The sequence below is a fragment of the Protopterus annectens genome, chromosome 12.part0, assembly GCF_019279795.1.
Source record: "Protopterus annectens isolate FY-2018-M chromosome 12.part0, PAN1.0, whole genome shotgun sequence".
NCBI classification, from domain to species: domain Eukaryota; kingdom Metazoa; phylum Chordata; order Ceratodontiformes; family Protopteridae; genus Protopterus; species Protopterus annectens.
The window spans coordinates 1,004,505,109-1,004,527,530 of NC_056746.1; the positions used below are offsets into that span (position 1 = coordinate 1,004,505,109).

The 22,422-nt window shown below is 36.8% G+C and overlaps 1 long non-coding RNA gene across 2 annotated transcripts in view; it reads left to right on the forward strand.

Moving 5' to 3' along the window:
• LOC122816936 overlaps positions 1-22,422 on the forward strand; it is a 110,084-nt gene that overhangs the window by 81,802 nt on the left and 5,860 nt on the right. The window contains exon 2 of one of the 2 annotated variants that reach the window (XR_006367124.1): positions 906-998. This is a non-coding gene — a long non-coding RNA (uncharacterized LOC122816936). Of the gene's footprint in view, positions 1-642; positions 999-22,422 lie in introns of those variants that run through there. The other variant, XR_006367123.1, reaches the window with a different exon arrangement.

Below are 22,422 nucleotides of genomic sequence, written 5' to 3' on the forward strand. Positions count from 1 at the left end.
ATATATTTTTAAACAGGTTTCTATCCTAAAACATCACATTGTATTTATTTGAAGTACAAAAAAAAGTAAAAAAAAAAAAATCATAGTACAAATACTTTTATAGCTTAAGTCTAGGAAACATTATAAGCTGAACTATTTCTTAAAGATTATCAGTTTTGTTTATGGTGATTTGATTCACTTTACATTAATTATCATATCTTCCTGTGAGTTACATTTATAGATAGGAAACTTGGATTTAATATGACTGCTGACTTTGTTTAATATTAATAGAATTCACTTTTAACAACATATTAAATTAGTGATATATGTTAAATATTTAGTACGATATTGTTCAGCTGTTGATAAATATTTTTATAATGAGTGTTATGCATCAATAAGAGAAACTAAAACTTAATTACCTTATAAAAGTTTGTATCCATGTTTCCTTTTCTTTTCAGGTTAAATTTAAAAAATGGTTAAGCCTGTCAATAAGAACAACAGTCTTGATATATAGATGCTAAATAATAGTATATATACTTCAAGTTAAAAGGTATTTGTCTTTTAGTTTATTTTTCTTCTCATTAACTTTCCATCCATTTCTCTCTGCTTGTCTCTTCAGGGAACTGTTATTCCAGTCCATTTCCTCAATCTGATCCAGTGTTTTTCCCCTTTAAAAATGTCATAGCAGTTTTTGTGTTTTCAAATGTTTGGATATCATCAGGAAAAAATATTTTACTTCTAGCAGGAAATAACAAGTGTACTTTTTTTTTTTTCCTTGAGTTTTTTTATCAATGGTAGAAATCCCTTTCTTTTAGTCACTACTGAAGTGGAGTAATGATTGTTAAATCTTATGCTGTCATTTTATGTTTGTTGGAGAATTAGACCATGCTGTTTTTAATATCCGTTCTTTATCCTGACTGGAGAAGATTCAACAATTGTGGATGTCAGTGGAGAGTTACCCTTCAAAGAAGCCACCAGGGATCTGTGTGCTCTTTCGATACCAAAAGACATAGATTCAGGTAAGCTCAGTGTCTTAGGAAGCCAAGATGTAAGTTTAGCATATTGTCTACCATCTTCTCTGGCAGACCAAAAATTCAGATATTGTGTCTTAATCTACTTTCTAAACCATCAACTTTGTTTAGCGGTAAGGTATTCTGTTTCAGTAGAAATTCATAGTTATGCTCACCTTCCAACATCCTTCTCTTCATGTCATTCTGAGCATCTTCGATTCCAGAAATCTGAGTTTTCTGCTGTGTTAATATCTTGTGTAGTTCAATTTGTTTTGAACATTTTTTCTTTAAAGTTGTCTAGCTTGTTATCAAATGTATCCATTTTTTATTGAAAGTTGTTGTATATTTGTAAGAACTGACTATAGTTCCTTTTTATTGATAAATCCTGTGAGTTAGCCTTTCAGTGACTCATTTCAAGGTTATAAATCATTTTGTTGAGAAATTGATAGGAAAATTTGTAATGTATATTAAGATTTTTTTCAGATAAAATCCTTCAGTGTGATAAGATACAAGTCGTACTTGAAAATATTATTTAGGATGTCTGGAAATTAAAATTTCCTGTCAGAAATATAATTTAAGTACATTATGCTGTTAGCCTGTCACCATCTTGGCCATGCCCCCATTTTGTGAATTATCGAATGAAGAGATGGACTTTGTCATCTGGAATGGATTCTCATATTTTTAGTGAGACACTATGACTTTTGCTTTATAGGTTGATGAAGGGAAATTTTGTATGTGTGAAGTGGAGTTGGTTAGAGAGCTGAGTTTGTACAATCGTAGGAGTTTCTCTGGGATTCATTAGTGTGAAATAAGCAAAGTTTTGTTCAATGATGAGTTTGAATAAGAGCCTAATAGAAAAGTAGGTCTTTGAGGGATGGGAAGTCATTTCACTTTGAAGAGTGTAGGAAAGGGATATTCTCTTTTAAGGGACTGAGTGATAAATCAGCAGGTGGCACTGGCAATTTTTGAAGCAGTTGAAGGGAAGGGGTGGCCGCACTTATTATCCAGTTGCTGTTCTGGCAGCTTGGCCGAGAAAGTCCGATATTTTTAAAGTAAGAAAGTACAGTCACTTGTAATGTATACAGGTTTTATTCTGTAACAAAATAAGAAAGACTGAAAAGAAGCAAGTTAAATATTTTTTAATAATGTGATTTTGGGCTACTGATAAATATGAAAGTATATGCAAATAGGCTTATAAAATAAGAAAAATTATGGAAAGTATGACAATGTAGTTTTTCTTGAATGTGCAAAGTTATTAGTTATTTTCTATTAGCATCTCCTTTATCTAGAAAAAGGAGCTAACAGGTGCAAGCCATTAATAATGAGAGGTCTGACCAGTGTTTTCTGTGTGAAATCACCAAGTGGTCATTCTTGCATTTGCAAAATTATTAGCTGTTTTTTCTGGATTCCTATTACGTGATCGAATGTCTTGATCGAATGTAAAAGAACGAAAAGGCAAAATAGCGAAGCGGCTTTTAAGCGAAATCTTTCCCTGGGAAAGAATTTGCTTGGCATTACTTGCCGTCTTCGGCACTGTAGTGCAATTCCGGAGTTGGTATATTTAATGGGGGTGGGGAGCAAAGCCCATTTTTTTTCCCCCCTTGGAAAAAAAATCGCTGTTCTGAGGTTTCGACATTGTAAGCTTTCACATACATGGGGTCCGTTAGTCATCATTTGCTTTTTTAAGCGTTCAGTGATGTAATATAGACCCATTTTTCCCATTAGTAAATGAGTTTCTTTGGATGTAAGGAGTATGTTAGTGCAATCACTTAATTGTGAAAGATCTGAAGTCTACAAGGTGCAATATAATTTACTTTTAAATTGGTTTCATAAAAATAAATGAAGTTTAAAACAGTTTGAAATGGTTAGTTTTTAGAAGTAATAGCAGCCTTAGTACTTAAATTATGCTGTGCTGTATTTAATTTATATAAGGGTAGCTAGTGCAGTTTTTTTCTTAAGGCTAAAAATCAGTTTACTGAAAGCATGCACACTTGAGTTTTCAAATTGGGAGGGGAATAGGATAAGATAAGAGCAGAAAGCAATCCATGTGAGTAGGAATGCAGGCCCTAGCATGTGCTTTAGTATGGTTAAGCGTGATACTTGTGGGTACATCTGTTGAACTGGGGACAACTCCTCCTATCTGGAAAGGTAAACTTCTCTTTTGAAAAGTGTATATCATTTTGTGTATTTATTGTGAGTTAAAATTAGGTAGGGGTTGAAAATATATGTTTTTGAGGATTTTTCTTGAAAAATAAAATGCCTAGAAAATTTTGGTTCAAATAAACATGAGCAGAAGCAACTGCATGCATCAGCCTGCCAAGCATCTATGTTAGCATGTAAGCTGCAAGTTGAAAACATTAAAAAAATTGTCATTTGCAGTATGTTGAAGCAATAGCTTTTTATCAAAGTGAATACTTTGTCAGTATTAGCATGAAATGTACATGGCCTTGCAGGGATATTAAAAAAGCAAAGAGTATTGAATTATATTAAGAAGTGTAGGGTAAAAATAGCAATGTTACTGGAAATGTATTTGGATAGAAATTAGCATGTGAATTTGACAAGGAAAAAGATTTTGGGTATGGACATTATCAGAGTATCAGGAAGAAAGGAAAAGGGAAGGAATAAAATTGATTGCAAGAGTGGCTCCAGTAATGTTTCAGAAGAGGAATACAGATAATGATAGATTTGTAGTACTAAGAGGTTACTTACATGTAATTACAGTCCACCTAAAACTACTATAATGGAACTTTGGAGAATTTTGGGAGAAATAATAAGCTTTCAGTGGGGATTATTATGAATTGGGACTGGAACCTGATTTGTAATAATGAGGTTGTATCAAGGGAACCTTAAAAGGAAAGTATAACAAAAGCAGGTAGATTTCTGAAAAAATGCATAATGATATTTGGTGTGAAAGATATGAATTTAGTAATGGGAACTAGGGCAGAATTTATGTATTATTCACCAAGCTCCAATAACTAGACTGTATATTTTAGTGGAGCATGTGTATTTACTTGAACGTTTTGAAAGCCATCCAATTACTACAGCATATCATGCACCAAAAAACTAAGATAAAAATGATAGTGGTACTTTCCTATTTATCTGAGAGAAATTTAAGGAATGGGTAATGGATATGATTTGGCAGTTACTAGGGAGGACAGAAATTACTTCAGAAGGGCAACTAGTGAGTGGGATAGAATACATTTTAAAAATATGGTAGTGATTGCTGTGATTCCTCCCCATTACTGATGTCAAACAATGCTCCAGTACAACTAAAGGTAATAGTGAACTTTGAAGATACTGGGAAAAGCACTGTCATTTCCCAACTTACTCAGTTAGCAAAGATCCTTTTAAAAACTGGCTGGAACTGATAGACAAAAATAGCACAATTTGACCTTGTAAATGAAAAGACTTGGAGATGAAATTAATGTAAAAAAGCAATATGTATCCAACCCATTCTAAAAACAAATGACATTTGGGCAAAGGAAAGTCTACATTACAGGGAAGAATTAACTAAACATTTACAAAAATAAGTGAGAAGTGCCAAAACAGATAGTCCCCCACAGATAGCAGAAAAGGCATGTTTGAGAACATTTGTATAACTTAAATCAGCAAAGAGCCAAGGTGCTTCATTGTGCTTAATTTGATAACATCCCTAGGACTATAGAAATGTTGGCAGAAAAACACAGACAGCAAAATGTGGATAGAATGATAACTAAATTAAGGTTCTGGAGAGTGGCAAAATGGAGTATTATCCAATAAATACAGATACTGACAATTTATTATAATTTGTACAAAATGTAACCCAGAAGTAGAATCAAATTCTCAGGAAATGAGAGATTATCTGAGAAAACTAAAATAAAACAGAGATATTGATGAATAAGGGAGGATCAGGCTCTTCTGAAGGCAATAACAACCAAAGAAATGGAATTGATAAGCCACTGGAAGGCAGGGGAGACACCATGGCAGGATTGTATTCCAACACATGTGCAATTTAATGGAAGAATAGATAGTCGGGGTATGGTGCAAAATGCTTAGTGATATCTTGCAAGGTTGGAGATACCAAAATCATTGTATGAGACAGACCATGCTGGTGGCTTTACCAAAAAAGGGGGAGAGAGAAGGATCTAAACCGAGCTCCTATAGACCATTGTCAAATTTAAACCATAGTTATGATGTGTTTAAGATGATTATAGCTAGTTAATTAGAAAAATGTTACCTAGTCTTATTAACCTGGATCATTGTGTCATTACAGCAGAGAGGCAGACTTTTGATAATATTAATAAGACATTAATGATTCAGGTTGATGTAGAATATTACTTTTAATAGACTTGGATGCAGGAAAAAAACTTTGATAGGATTATCTTTTCTATTTCCCACATGAATGGATAATACTGCTATTTAAGGTTTTTAAAGCTGTGGCAATGGGCAACATACAAATGAAAAGTTATCCTTGTTTGCAGATGATATACTACTTTGTTTCTAATTTCGTTTTTGAAAAGTTGCAAAAATATAATAGACTGTCAGGCAATAAGATAAATTAAGTAAGTTATACCTATAAACTGTGCTCCTACAATGAGACTACTGCAGACTTCTACTACATTTTGGGGCATGATAGGATGAAATACTTTGCATGGCTAAACAAAAAGTAGGTGAAACAGCATGCAAAACATGGCAAGAAAGAACTGATGAGATGAAAACTAAAATAAAGTAGAAAATAATATAGATGAACATAATAGTAATACCCATTTGTTAATCAGGTAGGCCCACTGGACACACAGTCCATTTTCATGGGTGACCTGGGAGCAACATCTCGTTAAGATGGTAAGATGTGATCAATTAAAATGCTTTCAGTACCCTTGGTTCTATACATGGATCAGGCATACTTTTACAAACCTAAAGGGATTTGGAGAAAAGTCTTTCAGTTCCTGATTTAATTTAATGGAAAAGAAAAAAAGGTAAAAATTAAAGTGAGAAAGTTTAATGCTACCAGCTCATCAAGGATGAATGGGAATGCCAGATTTAAAGGAATACTATAGATCAACAAAGTTAAAACTTTATTTCATACAGGCTATCACCTACTTGCCTAAATGAAAAGGAATGTGTCTGAAAAAGGAAGAGATACTAGAAACTGGAGAGTTGGTAGAGGTCTATAGCGCAATAAAGAGAGAACCCAAGGAACAATATTTTCAAAACCACATTAGGTGTTTTATAACTTGTATAGTAAAGCAAAAAGGAATCTCTGATTAAAGAGGATTAATACTTCACGTAGCTTATGACTTAAATGGGAAGAAGGGTGCACAGAGAATTCACCGGAAAAATTTGGAAAAGAAGAGTGTACAGAGAATCCACAGGAAAATCTTGGAAAAGAAAAGATCTAGAGCTGAGCTGAGATTTTGGCAAAAAATATGTACAGGGATATAGAAATGAATGGAAAGAAGTGAATACACTGTTTGGGTTGAGGGAAAGAGAGCAGTTACCTTATAGGGGACTAATATGAGAAGGCAAAGATTGCCTGTGAGTTGGTCCCCAAACCAATGATATGCCTCAAATAGTGGCATACATATTGGAAGCTAGGTCTGAGTTAGAAGAAAGGAAATCTCTAATTAGTAGAGCATGTAAGGGGCAAATAGATGTGAAAATGAAGAGAAACATACCGGCTTAAAAACATTTTAGAAAATGTAATTAATAGAAAATATATAGTTGGCTCCCAGGCAAGATACAACAGCCAGAAGGTTTAGAATTTTTGGGAGGGAATGCCTCCGTAAATATTTTTACATTTTTACAGTCCTAACAGATACTTCCCCTATGCAAATGAAAAATGTTGGAAATGTGACACTGTAAAGAGGGGCATGAGAACACTTTTTGTGATTTGTTTGAGTTGCTTCCTCTCCTGTTAGTTACATTCTTGTAAGATTAATGGTGGGATACAAGACAACCAATCCATGTTCAGGATTTAGTTTTGTCACTAATAATAATGGTTAAGAGGGGAATCGCAAGGAAAGTGGGAAAACTAGGTAGTAACCTAGAACAAAAGTGTAGCATACAAAGAAAATGGAGCTGAGGAAGGCATGTATTCTCAAGTTTAGTAAAAGGATTCAGACCAATTGGAATGATTTGTCTCAAACAGAGTTTCTAGAATAAAGCACGTTTAAGTAAAGGGATGAGATAAGTTTTCTAAGGAAGGAGTTTTGGGAAAAAATAAGAGAAAATGTTGACAAAACCAGAATTAACCATTCTGCCTAAAAAGAGAAAGATGGCAAAAGTTAGTTATTGTGTAAATAGTGGATAACCAAATAAACCACCAAGGCCCCATCCACAGACCTCTGACTCTGTTAAGTTTAAACAGCTTTTTTAAAATTAGTGTTTTGAGTGAGTAGCATCTACTGCTGCTAAAATTAACAATACAGGGGTCGTAGCCATTCCAGTACAAAATAATGATACTGTTGACAACAACATCAGAGAGGTGGTCAGCAACAGTGAAATACATACTATGGAAGATAATAATGGCATTGTTTCTAATAATACCGGTTCCACCAACAACAAACAGGGGAGAGACAATAATGTTAACATTTTGAACCACATTGGGGCTAATAGCTATGCTCAAGTAGCTTCAGCTAGTGATGGTTCTGGAAATAATAATGGTCCTTTTATAATGGACAAAATGGGGAACAAAAGGACACCAAAATGGTCGAATGCAACTCAAATGAAGGGGAAAGGAAGGGGGGAAAAGAAAAAAGAAATGGCAACACACAATAAGGCTCAGCATTTTGGGTTGGAAATTCTAAATTTGCCCAAAGTCGCTTTGTCTGATGAAGCTATTTCTGTTTTGAAGAGAAGATTCTCCTTCATATCTAATTGTAAAATGAATATTGCAAATTTGATTATTGATTTTAGATTATATTTGAGAAAATTGAATTTAAAATATATAATGCATGATGTTTGGAAGAAAGAAATGAAGTTTCCAGATTGTACAATATTGAACCGAAAAAAACACAGCACGTTTAATCCTCCTTTACAAGCTACCTTGCAGGCGTTTCAGGATACGTGTGAAACAGAATTTAGAAAAATTAAATACAAACTATATATAGTTAATTTGGACCAAGGGGAATATGAAGCACTGGATCTTTTATGTAAGAACAAAGAGTTAAGGATTATGAAGGCTGATTAAGGGTGGTAAGATAGTGGTTATGAACACTATGGATTACAATAATTCTGTTTATCATCTTCTAAGTGAAGATGTCATTTATCAAAAAGTTACAGTTGGGGATATCAAAAAGAGCTTTGTGAGATTAGACACTACGTTATTTGACTTGTATTGCCAAGGGGAGTTAAGTAATGAAAGTTATGAATACTTGCAAGTCAATTATCCGAAAATGGCTACTTTTTTTTGGTATCCCTAAAGTTCAAACTAACTTAGTTAGTCCACCCTTTAGACCAATCGTTTCAGCTAAGGGCTCCAAAACAGAGACTATTTCGATTTGGCTTGATTTCATTCTTAACCCTATAGTGCAGAGATCTACGCACTATTTAAGGGATTATTGGCACTTACTGGAAGTGTTGAGGGAATTCACAGTACCACAAGGACAGTTTTGTTTCGCTTCACTAGATGTCAAATTATTATATACATGTATTGATCAAGAAATAGGGGTAGAATATTTAAGGGAATATCTTACACATCATACAGATTTTAGTAATACTAAAGTCAACATTGTTTGTACCTTGATGGACCTAATTTTAGATAATAAATTTTTTAGGTTCAAAGATCCAGTTGTATAAACAGACATCTGTCGTAGATATGGGGGCTCGAGTAGCTCCATCTTTTGCCAATATAGTCATGGCAAATTGGGAATGTAAATTCCTCGAGAGATATCCTTTCACTAATGAAATTAAGATGTACTATCGATATATAGATGTGTTTTTCATTTGGCAAGGTGACAAAGTAACATTCAGAAATTTTGTCGAATATTTAAACAGCATTTTTGAAATTTAGTGTTAGTGGATTTGGAGACACCATACATTTTTTGGATATACAACTAACATATGATTTTTGTGGACATACCTTCAAAAGTAAGATTTTCAGAAAATCTGTCTTTGCAAGTCAGTATCTACATAGGGACATCCTGCATCCTCCTCATATGAAGAAGGGAGTTGTTAAGGGACAGATGATCAGGCTTAGTCGCCTAACTACAGATGAACTAGTATTTCAGGAAGAACTTGAAGTGTTGAGATCCATGTTCATTTTTAAGGGGTACAACGAAAGCTGGTTGAAAAAAAATAGAACAGGAGGTACTACAATTGAGAGGTGGAATAGCGTCACCCATTTTGGTTAGAATTACACAGGCCATAGTAGATGGTCAGTCTGACATTAAGGCAGTGGACACTTATGTATGTGCATTTCCAGTACCTGTTACCAATGAGATGTGGTTTATTAGAAACATTATCTTGGAAAACTGGAAAATTATTCTGGGTAACAAGGATTTGGTTAGGTATACGGGCATTAAGCCCAAGTTTACATACAAGAAGATCACCAATATAAAATATATGTTAGAGTTAGGGCATGTACACAAAACAAATTCCTCAGAAATTGGGAGAAATAAGGTAAAAGGTATGTTTTCTTTTAATCATTGCAAAGAGTGTAGATTTATTAGTAACCCATACTTCATTAAACTTGAACACACACAAAGAACCTTTTGGGGTAAAGATCATTTTACCTGTGATAATGAGTTTGTGGTATATATTGCATTGTGTTCTTCTTGTCCTAGTTATTACATAGGGAAGACAATTAAGAGTTTGAAACGTAGAATTTATGAACACCATCTAGCCATAAGAAAGAAAGATTTTGTCAACTCTTTGGCTAGACATGCTGGAATATGTAATAATTTTAAAAAGTTTCATTTTTTTTGTTATTGACAAGGTAGATAATGTGGAATTTAGTGGTGATGATAATGGTAACATTTTGGAATGTAAGGAGGCTTTCTGACAATTTTATTTAGGAGCAGACAGAGCACCTGGTCTTAATGAGACTATAAATTTAAAATGCTTTTTAGCATCCAAAAACCATTAGGGTAGACCAGGATGTTTTTTTACTGGTTTGGTCAATTGTAAAAATATAAATTTATATATATAAAAAATGTTTTTGTGTGTTTGTGTGTGTGTGTGTGTGTGTGTGTGTGTGTGTGTGTGTGTGTGTGTGTGTGTGTGTGTGTGTGTGTATATGTATATGTATATGTATATGTGTGTATATATATATATATATATATATATATATATATATATATATTTTAAATGCATAAAATGTGCCTTTTAGAGTTAATCAGACATTTGTTACAGGTGAAATTCAGGTATGTGATTTGTAAAAATTTTATATATGAGGGTTGAGGGTAACTGGGTTTATTTTCTGAGGAAGTTCATGAATAAAAGTGGATGAAAGCACTAAAAGTCAGTGTCTGTGTCCATTGTCGTTTGGAATTGGTATTTACATTGTGGTTTGTGAGTAGCATGTGTATTGCAACTTGATATAAATTTTTCCAAGCAGAAGCAATGCAATTTAAACTATTAGATTGTTTATGTATACATTTACTTATTAATTAATTAAGAAGTCATGCAATGTTTTGCACATAAAATTGTGTGTGTGTGTGTGTGTATGTATATATGTATCTGTATATATGTATATGTATATGTATGTGTGTATATGTATATGTATATGTATATGTATATATATATATATATATATATATATATATATATATATATATATGTATATGTATATAGTATACTCAGAAGAGCGAATGACAGATAATCGATCCCATGTAAGCGAAAGCTTGCGTCGAAACTACAGAATAGCGATTATTTTCCAATGGAAAACAATCTCTGATGTTCATCGTGTTACCCTGCTGCAGTCATCACACTTGGGTTATCCTGCCATCAGGCGGTCCCGCAGTCGGCCTGAATTCCAAAGTCTTGGTCCGGCTTCGGTTGCTGACGCTTCTTCCCTGACATCAGTGCTCCAGGGGTATATAAGAGGCATCCGACGCCATTTTCTTCAGTCTTTCTTGCCGCGCGGTGCCTGAAGCAGAAGCAGTTCGAAGTGTCGGTCGGCAGACACCTGAGATTTTTGATTCGAATTTCAGTCCGAAGTCTTCAATAAACCTAAGTATCCCATTGGGGAACCTTTTCTTGCCTCAGTCCGATGTCAGAAAAAGTTAACAATTGCATTTCTTGTGGGAAGCAAATACCTCATAAGGACTTCCATTCCTGTTGTATTCCTTGCCTAGGCCCAGACCACGATGTCATAGGTTGCCGGTTTTGTGCTAGGTTTAATAAACGAACTAACAAACGCTGTTTTGACTTCGCACGACATTACTTTGGTAGGAAATTTAATTATATCATGCCGTCGGAGCAGCCGATGACCGGCATACATAAAAAACGCAAGGATAAGGACAGGCAGCCTAGGAACAAGCCAGACTCCAAGGCCTCTGCTGGGCCTGTCGCCGGTTTTCAGTGAGGCACCTACGCAGCCCCAGACCGCAGAACTGGAACCCCAGACAGCTGTGGATTCTCAAGCAGAGTCTACTAGACCAACGCAGCCATCTTCCGACACCAGAGCAGAAGTAGACCCCAATGCAGTGGAAACACCTTCGGTTGCAGAAGGTGTCTTCAGACCGACTACACTCACCATTAAATCTTATGCTAATCTTAAAACTCCTTTAAAACCTAAGAAGACTGTACATCAGCCTATAGTTCAAGGCCCCATGCCTAAGAAACAGATGCTTAAGATGGCTGAAGATTTGATTTACCCTAATCAGGGGTTCCCATCCCCCTCCCGATAAAAGACCAATACAAGAGGAGGATTATGCTTCCTCTGACCAGGTTTCAGTGTCCTCAGATTCTTCTGAGGAACAGGATTACACTTTTCCACCTTATGAAGACTCTGATGCTGAAGACTATTCCCTCAGCATCTCCCCCTGAAGACTACTCCTTTGGGGAAACTTTACATACCATGAGGGAACATTTCCACTGGGAAGGCCAGGACTACTCTGATTCTAAGAAAAGGCTCCGAGAGTTCCTTTTACTACCCCAGCACAGACCTCTTGCTATCCCTCCAGTTTTAGATATTGTGGATGATGTTTTCTTGGAGTCTAGTTTAAATCCAGACTCTCTACCTCCTGCTCCAGCCAAACCAGACAGATACTACAGAATACCTGACTCTCACAAATTCCTTTATAAAAGCCCTGTGGCTGACCCAGAAACAATTTCCCAGGGTCCTAAGGGAGCTAAAGCTTCTATGGCTAAAAATCCGGTGCCCTCTGAAAGGGATTCCAGAGCCCTAGATAGATGGGGAAAGAAAATATACACCTCAGCAACTCTGGCTATGAGAGCATTAAATTGTCAGTTTCACATGCTGAAATATCAGCAATTCCTAATGTCTCAATTAAAACAAAAAATGAGCACACGTACTGAACAGTCTGAATTCAAGGAAATGCGGGATCTGTTGCATGCAGCTGAACAGGTGGGCAGACGTAATTTACAATGCGGATTTGATTCATTGGAAGCTTCCTGTAGAGCAGCTGTTACTGGCTCTGTCATACGTAGACATGCTTGGTTAAAAGAACAAACTCTTCCTGATCATGTTAAAGCAAAATTATTGGATGCACCTTTACAGCAGGATGTATTATTTGGTGTCAAAGCAGAAGAGGTTTTAAAGAAAATGGAGGATAAGGCAAAGTCTATGCAGACGGTCAATGATTTTTTGCAGGTACAACCCCCTCGTTTCAGCAGAAATTGGCCAACAAAAAACTGGTCCTTTCCAGCTTCTGACAGATCACAGAGGGGCAAACACAGACGCCCAAGGGGCAGAGGTCAGTCACAAGGCCCTTACAAACCTCGCCAATGGGATACTGCTACCCAGAAAGGAGGAGAAGACAGGCCCCAAGCTAGCAGAAGACAAACACAATGACCCAGTCCTCAAACTACCAAGCAAATCTCTCCTGGCAGCTCCCTTGGGAGGAAAATTAGCATTTTTTGCAGACAACTGGCACATCATCACAAAAGACAAATGGGTCCTAAACATTGTCCCTCAAGGATACAGATTCCACTTTCATACCTTACCAAGGATAAAAGGAATGCCAAACCTGCCACCAAATCAATAGGCAGAGGCACAAAAACAAATTACAGCTCTCATGGACATGAGAGCCATTCAACAGGTACCTACACAGGAGCAAGGACAAGGATTTTACTCAAGACTCTTTCTAGTCCCAAGAAAGGACAAAGCATGGAGACCCATTCTGGATCTTTCCCTTCTGAACACCTATCTGCAAGTACCAAAATTCAAGATGCTAACACTACAGCAGCTTCTCCCATGCTGGCCAAGAATGCTTGGCTAGTAACGTTGGACCTCAAGGAGGCATACCTGCATGTCCCTATCAGACAAAATTGCAGAAGATACCTCCGCTTCATTGCAGGTTCAACGCATTATCAATTCTCTGCACTGCCCTTTGGCTTATCTACTGCGCCCAGGGTCTTCACAAAATGCCTGGCACCAGTAATTGCATACTGCAGACAAAGAGGAATTCAAATATACCCATACTTGGACGACTGCCTTATTCAAGCAGAAAGCAAGGACATTCTTTTAAAGCATCTGGCATTTGTCAAACACCTTCTAAGTTGCCTAGGGTACACAGTAAACAAAAAGAAATCAAAACTAGTGCCCTCACAAAACATAATGTTCCTGGGTGCCAGCTTGAATACAACGGCCCAGATGGCTTATCTCATGCCAGACAAGCAACAACAGCTGACTCAATATTTCAGAATAGTGGTAACAAAGACCCAACTCCCTGCAAGAAAAATTCTGCAGGCCTTGGGATTCATGACATCTTGCATACTACTAATACCATTTGCAAAACTGCATATGAGGAAATTACAATGGTACCTGAAAAGCGTATGGACTCAGCACAGCCACAGCTTGGAAACAATGATACCACTCATTCCCTGCCTTCAACAGGAGTTTCTATGGTGGGCACAGGCATGTCACCTCAACAAGGGTCAGCCTTTCACCTTACCCACAGCCAGGCAAACTATGATAAACAGATACATCGGACTATGCCTGGGCACATGGCAGGACAGTGCATTCAGGGCAAATGGACTACAGGAGGCATCTGCATATCAATCAAAAAGAAATGCTAGCAGTACAGAATGCCCTAACAGGTTTCAAGGACCTCTTACACCCAGGACAACTAATAATAAAGACTGACAATACCACAGTAATGTGGTACATAAGCAAGGGGGCACACATTCCTACCCTCTATGCAGGCAAACAATGACCTTGTGGAACACTGTACTGTCTTACCAGGTTCAATTACAAGCACAATTCCTGCCAGGAAAGAAAAACACATTGGCAGACGACCTAAGCAGAAACATCATGGATCCACATGAGTGGAAACTAGATCCACAGGTATTTGCAATGATAGCTAAAAAATGGGGACGCCCAGACATAGATCTGTTTGCAAACCCCCAAAACTACCAACTTCAAAAATTTTGCATAAGGACATTCCATCCACAAGCTTGGAAAGTGGACGCCCTCTCATTCAGTTGGAAAACATTAACAGTGTATGCCTTTCCTCCACTGCCTCTTCTAGCAAAGGTACTGCTGAAAGTCAGATTAGAGAGGCCACAAATGATACTCATTGCACCAGACTGGCCACGCCAGCACTGGTATCCAATTCTAAGGAACATGGCCCACGGCCCACCATGGATTCTACCACAAATTCTTCACCTGCTCACCCAGCGAGACAATCAGATTCTACACAGCCAGCTCAAGACTTTAAACCTGGCTGCATGGCAAATTACCTAAACAACCAGCCAACACCTCTATCACCTCTATCCAAAGCTGTTATGGATGTCAATCTGGAGGCCAGGAGGCCCAGCACCAGGAAAACCTATTCAGACAAATGGAAAAGATTTTGCGCCTGGAACCAGGCTAAAAGCCAAAATTCCCTTGATCCAAACATTCCTCAGATTCTACAATATTTAACTGAGATGTTGCACAAAGGACTTTCCTTTTCATCTATTAAGATCCACGCCTCAGCAATTTCAGCTCATTACAACACGGATCCTCCTTTATTCTCACATCCACTCCTAAGACAGTACCTCAGAGGAGCTAAGAACATAAGACCGCCAATGAGAGCACCAACTCCTACTTGGGATCTCAACTTTGTTCTGGAAAAGCTTACACTGCCGCCCTTTGAACCAGCTTTTTCAGCTGATTTAAAATTTCTTTCATGGAAAACTGCCCTGCTACTAGCAATAACCTCAGCTAGAAGAGTCTCAGAGCTACAGGCACTAATGGCAGTGGAGCCTTTCCTCATTTTTCATCAAGACAGAGTCTCTACGAACTAACCCTTCCTTTATGCCAAAGGTGGTATCCAGTGTGGCCCTAAACCAAACAATTCATTTGCCCACCTTTTTCCCAAATCCCCAGAACAAAGGAGAAAGACTCCTGCACTCTTTGGACATTCACAGGCAATTACGTTACTACTTGGATAAAACTAAGGCTTTCAGAAAAACTGACCAGCTCTTTGTAGCCTATGCTACAGGATCACAAGGAAAAGCTATCTCAAAACAGACTATTTCTAAATGGATAGGGCATGGCATACGTTTCTGCTACACGCATCATGGGAAACCGGTACCTGCTAACATTAGGTCCCACTCCACCAGGGCTACAGCTTCATCAGCAGCCTTTCTCAGGGGAGTGCCAACCAAGGATATTCTGGAAGCTGCAACTTGGGAGTTCAGTGCACACCTTCACCAAACACTATCACTTACCTCTTTATTCTAAGACTAGAGCTGGTTTTGCCACTGCAGTTTTGCAGGGCCTACTAGCTTCTTCTAACCCTGTTTAACTCCACCTCCCATCCTTAGCTTTGGGATTCAACCCAAGTGTGATGACTGCAGCAGGGTAACACGATGAACATAGTACAGTTTTGTACCTACCATAAATGTAGAAGTTCAAGTGTTCACCCTGCTGCAGTCCAGGTTACCCTCCCTCCATCCCCTCTGAACTAGCTGAACTTATCTATACCACTCTATCCTATGCAACCTCTGTGGTGTATTTGCTTGTGCCTAAAGGTATTGTTTTATTTTTATCTAGCAATATATATATATATATATATATATATATATATATATATATATATATATTTTGCCTACCTATTGGGGGCACCTGACATCTGGGGCAAGAAAAACTGAAGAAAATGGCATTGGATGTCTCTTGTATACCCCTAGCGCACTGACGTCAGGGAAGAAGTGACTGCAACCGACGCCGGACCAAGACTTTGGAATTCAGGCCGACTGTGGGACCGCCTGACAGCAGGATAACCCAAGTGTGATGACTGCAGCAGGGTGAACACTCTAACATCTACATTTATGGTAGGTACAAAACTGTACTTTCCAAAAAAAAAAAAAAAAAACAGTAAAACATTACTTAACATGGGGAGACTTCACCCCCCCACCCCCCTACTTAAATGTATGAACTCCGAGATCGCACTACAGTGCCAAAAAGGCAAAGTAGCGAAACCGGCCAAACAAATTCTTTCTCAGGGAAAGAATTTGCGGAAATGCCGCTTCGCTATTTTGCCTTTTCGTGCTTTACTGTTCGACAAAGACACATTTGACAACCTGCGACGGCATAATAGGGAACGTGTGTGTGTGTGTGTGTGTGTGTGTGTGTGTGTGTGTGTGTGTGTATATGTATGTGTGTATAATATATATATATATATAAAATGTAGTTCATGGCATCAACTGTTTAGTTCTGAGGAAGTGCTTGTACTGAATGGGACGAAAGAGCTAAACTGATTGTGTTTAAATATATAAACTTTTGAAGTTGTTGCTTCTTTTTACCATCCTTGTGGTATTTAAAAAAAAAAAAACTTTTTAAAATTTTAACAGAGTCAGAGGCCTGTGGACAGTGTCTTGGTGGTTTCTTTGGTTATCCATTGTTTTTTCACCAAGGAATACTCTTGCTTGTTGGTTCTTTTGTAAATAGGTTGTGGGGATGGGGGGGTACTTAGGTTTTGTAATAACATCGCATGAGGTCATATTAATAAATAATAAAAAAAAATACATGGACATGTTTCTAATTTAAATAACAAGATCGTTAGTGTTGGAACATTGCAAAACTGAATGGCTGAAACGTGCTTTTTTGAGCAATAAATGGAATGTAGGTTTTATTGTACTAGCCATTAATAAAACTAGAAAGTACACCATTTTGAAGACTGCATAGATTGTATTCTAGTTTGGAAGAAGTTTTATTTGTTGAATTAAAAATATATAGTTACATAAGACAAAAATAGGTATTGGAAATATTATAGGGATTATTTGAGAGGAATTAAGGGTTAAAACACTGCAGATGAAAGAGATTCTCACAGAACAAGAACAGGAGCAACTGCAGTGCTAAAAGGAGAATAACAGAGTTTTTGGATAATGTGCATGTTTTTAGAAAGGCTGCTGTTAAGCAAATATTTTTTGATAGCCTTTCTAGACCACACACAAAAAAAAGGTTATTAATTTAGACAAGAGAAAATAGAGTTGTAGGCAAATTTAGGGAGCCTATGACATGAAAAACCATAGATCATGTAGGCATCAGAGATAATAAAACAAAACCACTGGTGTCAGAAAGTACTCAACTCACAAAAGATGTTTTACAATACCTCAGCCTAGGGCTTTCGTCCTATACAGTAGACTTCTTCAGAACTGAGTAAATTAACTCAAATGAACCGTATGCATTTGCAACCAGGCAACATGATTATCATATTGCAAAAATCAATTAAATAATAACATATAATACCAATATGTTTAAATGCTTCCATTTTTCTAAATATTTTAAAACACATAATTCAGTGTAACTATCTAATACTCCTATATCAATGAAATCATCCCATCTGTAATTTTACTTTAATCTCCTACAGTTACTAAGTGACTTTAACACACTTGTTATATTTAAGTGACTGATCAGTCGTGGGGTTTGTCCTGTATAGCATTTAACTTGCTACAGTAATTCATTTACTTCATTTATTTTTACTGACCCCACCCTGTCATTTAAAATACTCCACAGGTTGTTCATTTAGAAAATTCTCTATATGTTAGATAGTGTCTTCCTAGATAGTGTCTTCCTAAAGCATTAGTAAAATCCCTTTTTTTAGTACCCAAAATATGCTCACTAATTCTATCACTAAACTTTCTAATTTTCTTACGAATATAAAATGAGTCCTGTTTCACATATGTAGACTGCCCCCTCAGTGTAAAGCAACTCTTGTGGTTATGGATATGTAGTTCTCCCTTCGGTAAAACATACTGACCTCATTAATGAAATGTACACCACTTATTTCAGTGATACCTATAGGTATCCACTACATCCTGATGACTTACTTCACCCATGTACCTTGTCCTTCTAACCAAATAGTTTGCCCCTTTTTCCAGCTGATTCTGAAGCTCTTCCTATCAGGGTGGCCCAAAATATTTCCAGTTATCTTCCATGCTACAGTTTTTTTTTTTTGGACTACTGTCATCTGTATAATTTACAGCAAAGGAATTAATAAAATATTTCAATTTAATGCATTTACGTTTCAGTCACAAAGTACAGGGCTTGATTCTCACCTTTGAAAGGGAAATTGGCTAGGCTTAAAACAGCACACAAGGACAGTGAGCCTAGTACTTACCTATCAGCCTGTGAACATCTGTTACATTTTGTATTCTATTCATTATTACTTAAAATAGGATTATCAAAAATGTTTAAAATGCAATCCAGTTTACAAACTCGTTCTAAAAACATGAGTTTTAATAACTCTGTCACTAAGAAAATCATCTTCTTGTGTAGTTAAAAGACACTCTTGATAGCTTGTATCTTAATGACATTTCTCTTAACATACCGGGGATGACCACTGATAATGTGGATATAATTATTCACATTTGTGGGTTTCCTGTAAACCTGTTGCCCACAAAATGTCACATCCATATGATGAAAAAGTACATTTTAAAAATTTAGTATTGTTGTTCATAACATAAAGTAAAATTAACTGACCATGTCATATAGCTGCAAAAAAGAAAGGATCATCAATAAAGAGAATATATAATCTGACACACTTAAAGCACTCTAACTCATATAAGCAGGTTCTCTCTCATTCGTCTATAATCAAGGTAGCAAATGTCAGGGGTGCACTACCTCCATAGCAGTTCCTCTCAATTGTTTAAAAATGCATCTGTTAAAAGTGAAGAAGAAAACATTGAACAGAACCACTTCTAATGTTGTTGTTGTGTCTTTCGGCTTTTCCCGGTTAGGGGTCGCCACAGCGGAACTCTGGTCCGCCAATGATTGGCAGTAAATTTTTATGTGCCGAGTTGCTGGCCCTGACGCACAACCTTCAACCAAGGTACGCCCATTCACGCATGTCTCCACACAGATGACGCTCTAGCTGAGAATCGAACACGACAATGTCTTACTGTGAGGCGACAACACCTCACAGTAAGACGTTGTTGTGTTCGATTCTAATAATGTATTAATATCTCAACTGGTAAAATTAGTACTTTAGCCAAAAATAATCTCACCAGTTTCACATCTTTCTCTTGGGCTATAGAAGTATATAATACAGTAGCATCAGCTGTGATCATTGCAGGATTAATCACACTCCCATCAAAAACCAAATTTTTCAACTTATTTAAAAACAAAATCACAGGAGTCTTTGGTACAGGAAGGGTGTGCATTGTGTGGCGGAATTCTTTCACATTTAAAGAAGTAGAAATACCCTCTGTTTTGGACCACTTACCAGTCTAAATGGAGGGCCAGCTGTACTCTTGTGTAATTTAGGAATGCCAAAAAAGTTGCTAACCTAGGTTTAGATATATATTCATAAAGACTATTGTCAATGCTAGCGTTATGAAACAAGTCTAACCTTACAAAATCAACATATTGATAAGAACTTTGTGTCTTGCATATAAAACATCATTGTTCAGTATTACATTAATTTTATCCATGTATACTGATGTATCCATAATGAACATCCCTCTCCTTTTGTCATCCTTCATGAACCTGACATTTTTGAGGTTTCATTATTTAAATAATGCCTCTTTCTTCACCATTTAAATTATGCATTCTGTATTGTGGAGATTTTATTGACCAAGTTCCAAAATCATTCTCGCAAAGTGTTTGAAAAACATGCATGACTGGCAGAGGTGAAGGATTAAAAACACTGTTCTTCTTTAAACAAGGTCTAACTTCTCTATTCACATTTTTATCGGACAACAAACATTTCAAATTCATCTTTCAGACATACATTTTAAAAACAATAATAGCGTCTGTGACCCTTGCCCATTTTGCAAGATATAAAAGCCCTTTTCCAACAATCTGTGTTAAACGTCATTAAAAACATGAGAACTTTACTACTTGGGTTTGGTTAATAGAAACTACCAATGCCACAATCCCTCAGTATTCAAGTCCCTCTTGCTTGACCTCTCCCTCATGTTGGAAATGGATTCCCACTTCTCACTGCATTGTTGTATGCCCTTGTGTGTGGATAGTCTGTTCTGTTCTTTCTCTTGTCCGCTAAATATTCTGACCTCCTTTGCCCCAGAACTGCAGTTATAGTCGCTAAAAAAAAACTTCCTGTTCAGAGTTTTCCATGACAGAACCCCATTCACTGTGATTGGTTATAGAGATATGAAAATTTTATGAAAATATTAAGCAGAAGCATAGTGAAACCAAGAAAGGCAGAAAAGGAAATATTCATGGAAAAGTTATGCCAAAATTAGAAAAAGATGAGGCTCAACAATTAACAGCTATGATAAAAGATGAGATAAAAGCAGTGATGTATCGTCAGTCAACCAGGAAGTCTCCAGGAGCAGTCTGTGTTCCTGTGGATATTTGGAAGTGAGGAGGGGAAAAATGTAATAAAGACCTTGAAGGTTTTAACAATATTTTTTAAAGGAAGAGTACCAGCATATTGGAAAAAGCTGTGGTAGCTGTATTACTGAAAAAGCTGTTAACAAATCCAAAAGAAATAATGACCATTATGTTTACAGAATGAAAAAAGTTTGTCATCTGTTTTACAATGCACAGAACATAAAATTATAGTAATAAGCTTTTGAATTTTATGCCGAGTAAGAATCCTCTCAATTTTAGCAAATAAACACATCAACAGTGTAGCTGACGCTTATCAGTAGACCTTGTACAAGTACAAAGCCATTTATAGAATGAGATGTGGGATAACTGCTATTGCTTAGGTAAAGGAATTGGTGCAGGTTAGTAAGGTGGAATTACTGCAGGTCGTTTAAATGTTAAGGGAGTATAATCATAGTACTTCAGCTTAGCCGGGTTGTGTTTTATCAATAATTGTACTAACATGGTAGTAGTTAATGTATAGATTCCCTATTTCTAGTTATATGCAAGTAGAGAAGTGTTAGTTACTTAGTATCAGTAGAAATTCTTACATTGACTCAATATAAAATGAGAGTGGGTATGCGTGTGTTACAAAGGAGGTGAAGTCCTTCAGGTGTAAAGAGTAATTGTCTGTTTAGTTTTTAAATAGAGTAGGCAACACAGGCACAGTCCTATAACTTTTAAATATTTCATGTAGTTGACAAAGATGACACATTCCGGAAATAGTACAGTTTTTAAGGTGGTTTGATTAGGTAACTGAGATAGTTAGCTGCATAACATAGGGGTACTGAGTAGGATATAAGGTGCTGTCTGGTGTCATATGGTTATACTAGAAGATGAGGTTTACTTAGAGTTAATTTGGCATGGGTTTGGGGATTAGGTGATGCAAGTACATTGGAAATAGTGCAGGTTTATCAACTAGATATGCTAAAAATGTTGATGGTGCTGTTTCTCATAGTAGGGTAAAGTGTCTCATAATTTTGGTCCTAAATTTGAGAAAGCATTTTCTGAGTATGTTAGTGTGTTAGCAGAGCAATGAAGGACTGGAACATTGTCCGAGTGGGAGCAGAGATTTTAGGTGTGGGTAATGGTAGTTAGTTAGCCTAGCAACAAGTTGTGGACGGACATTATCAGTATGTTACAAGCTAGAATAAAAAGTAGGTTAGCACTTTGAAGAGCCAGTTACTTCAAGACTGAGAGGTAGAGTGGTACTTGTAAGCTAAGGAAAGTGATGAGACAACAGAGGTGATTTATATACAATTTATTGTTCTGGGAAATTTATTTTAGAGCAATCATGCATAGTGTATGCCCTGCAGGTCAAGAGCTGTTTGAGCCTATGTGTTACTGCCTCCAATTTCTTCTGTTTGTCTTGTTTTTTTTTTTTTTTGTTTAATAGAGTGCTGCTATGTAACATACCTCTCACAAACCATGCTTCTCAGTTTATTTCAGTGTTGTAATGTTCCTCAGCTGTTACAAATGAAAGCTGCCCTTTTTATCCAACTGTTTACA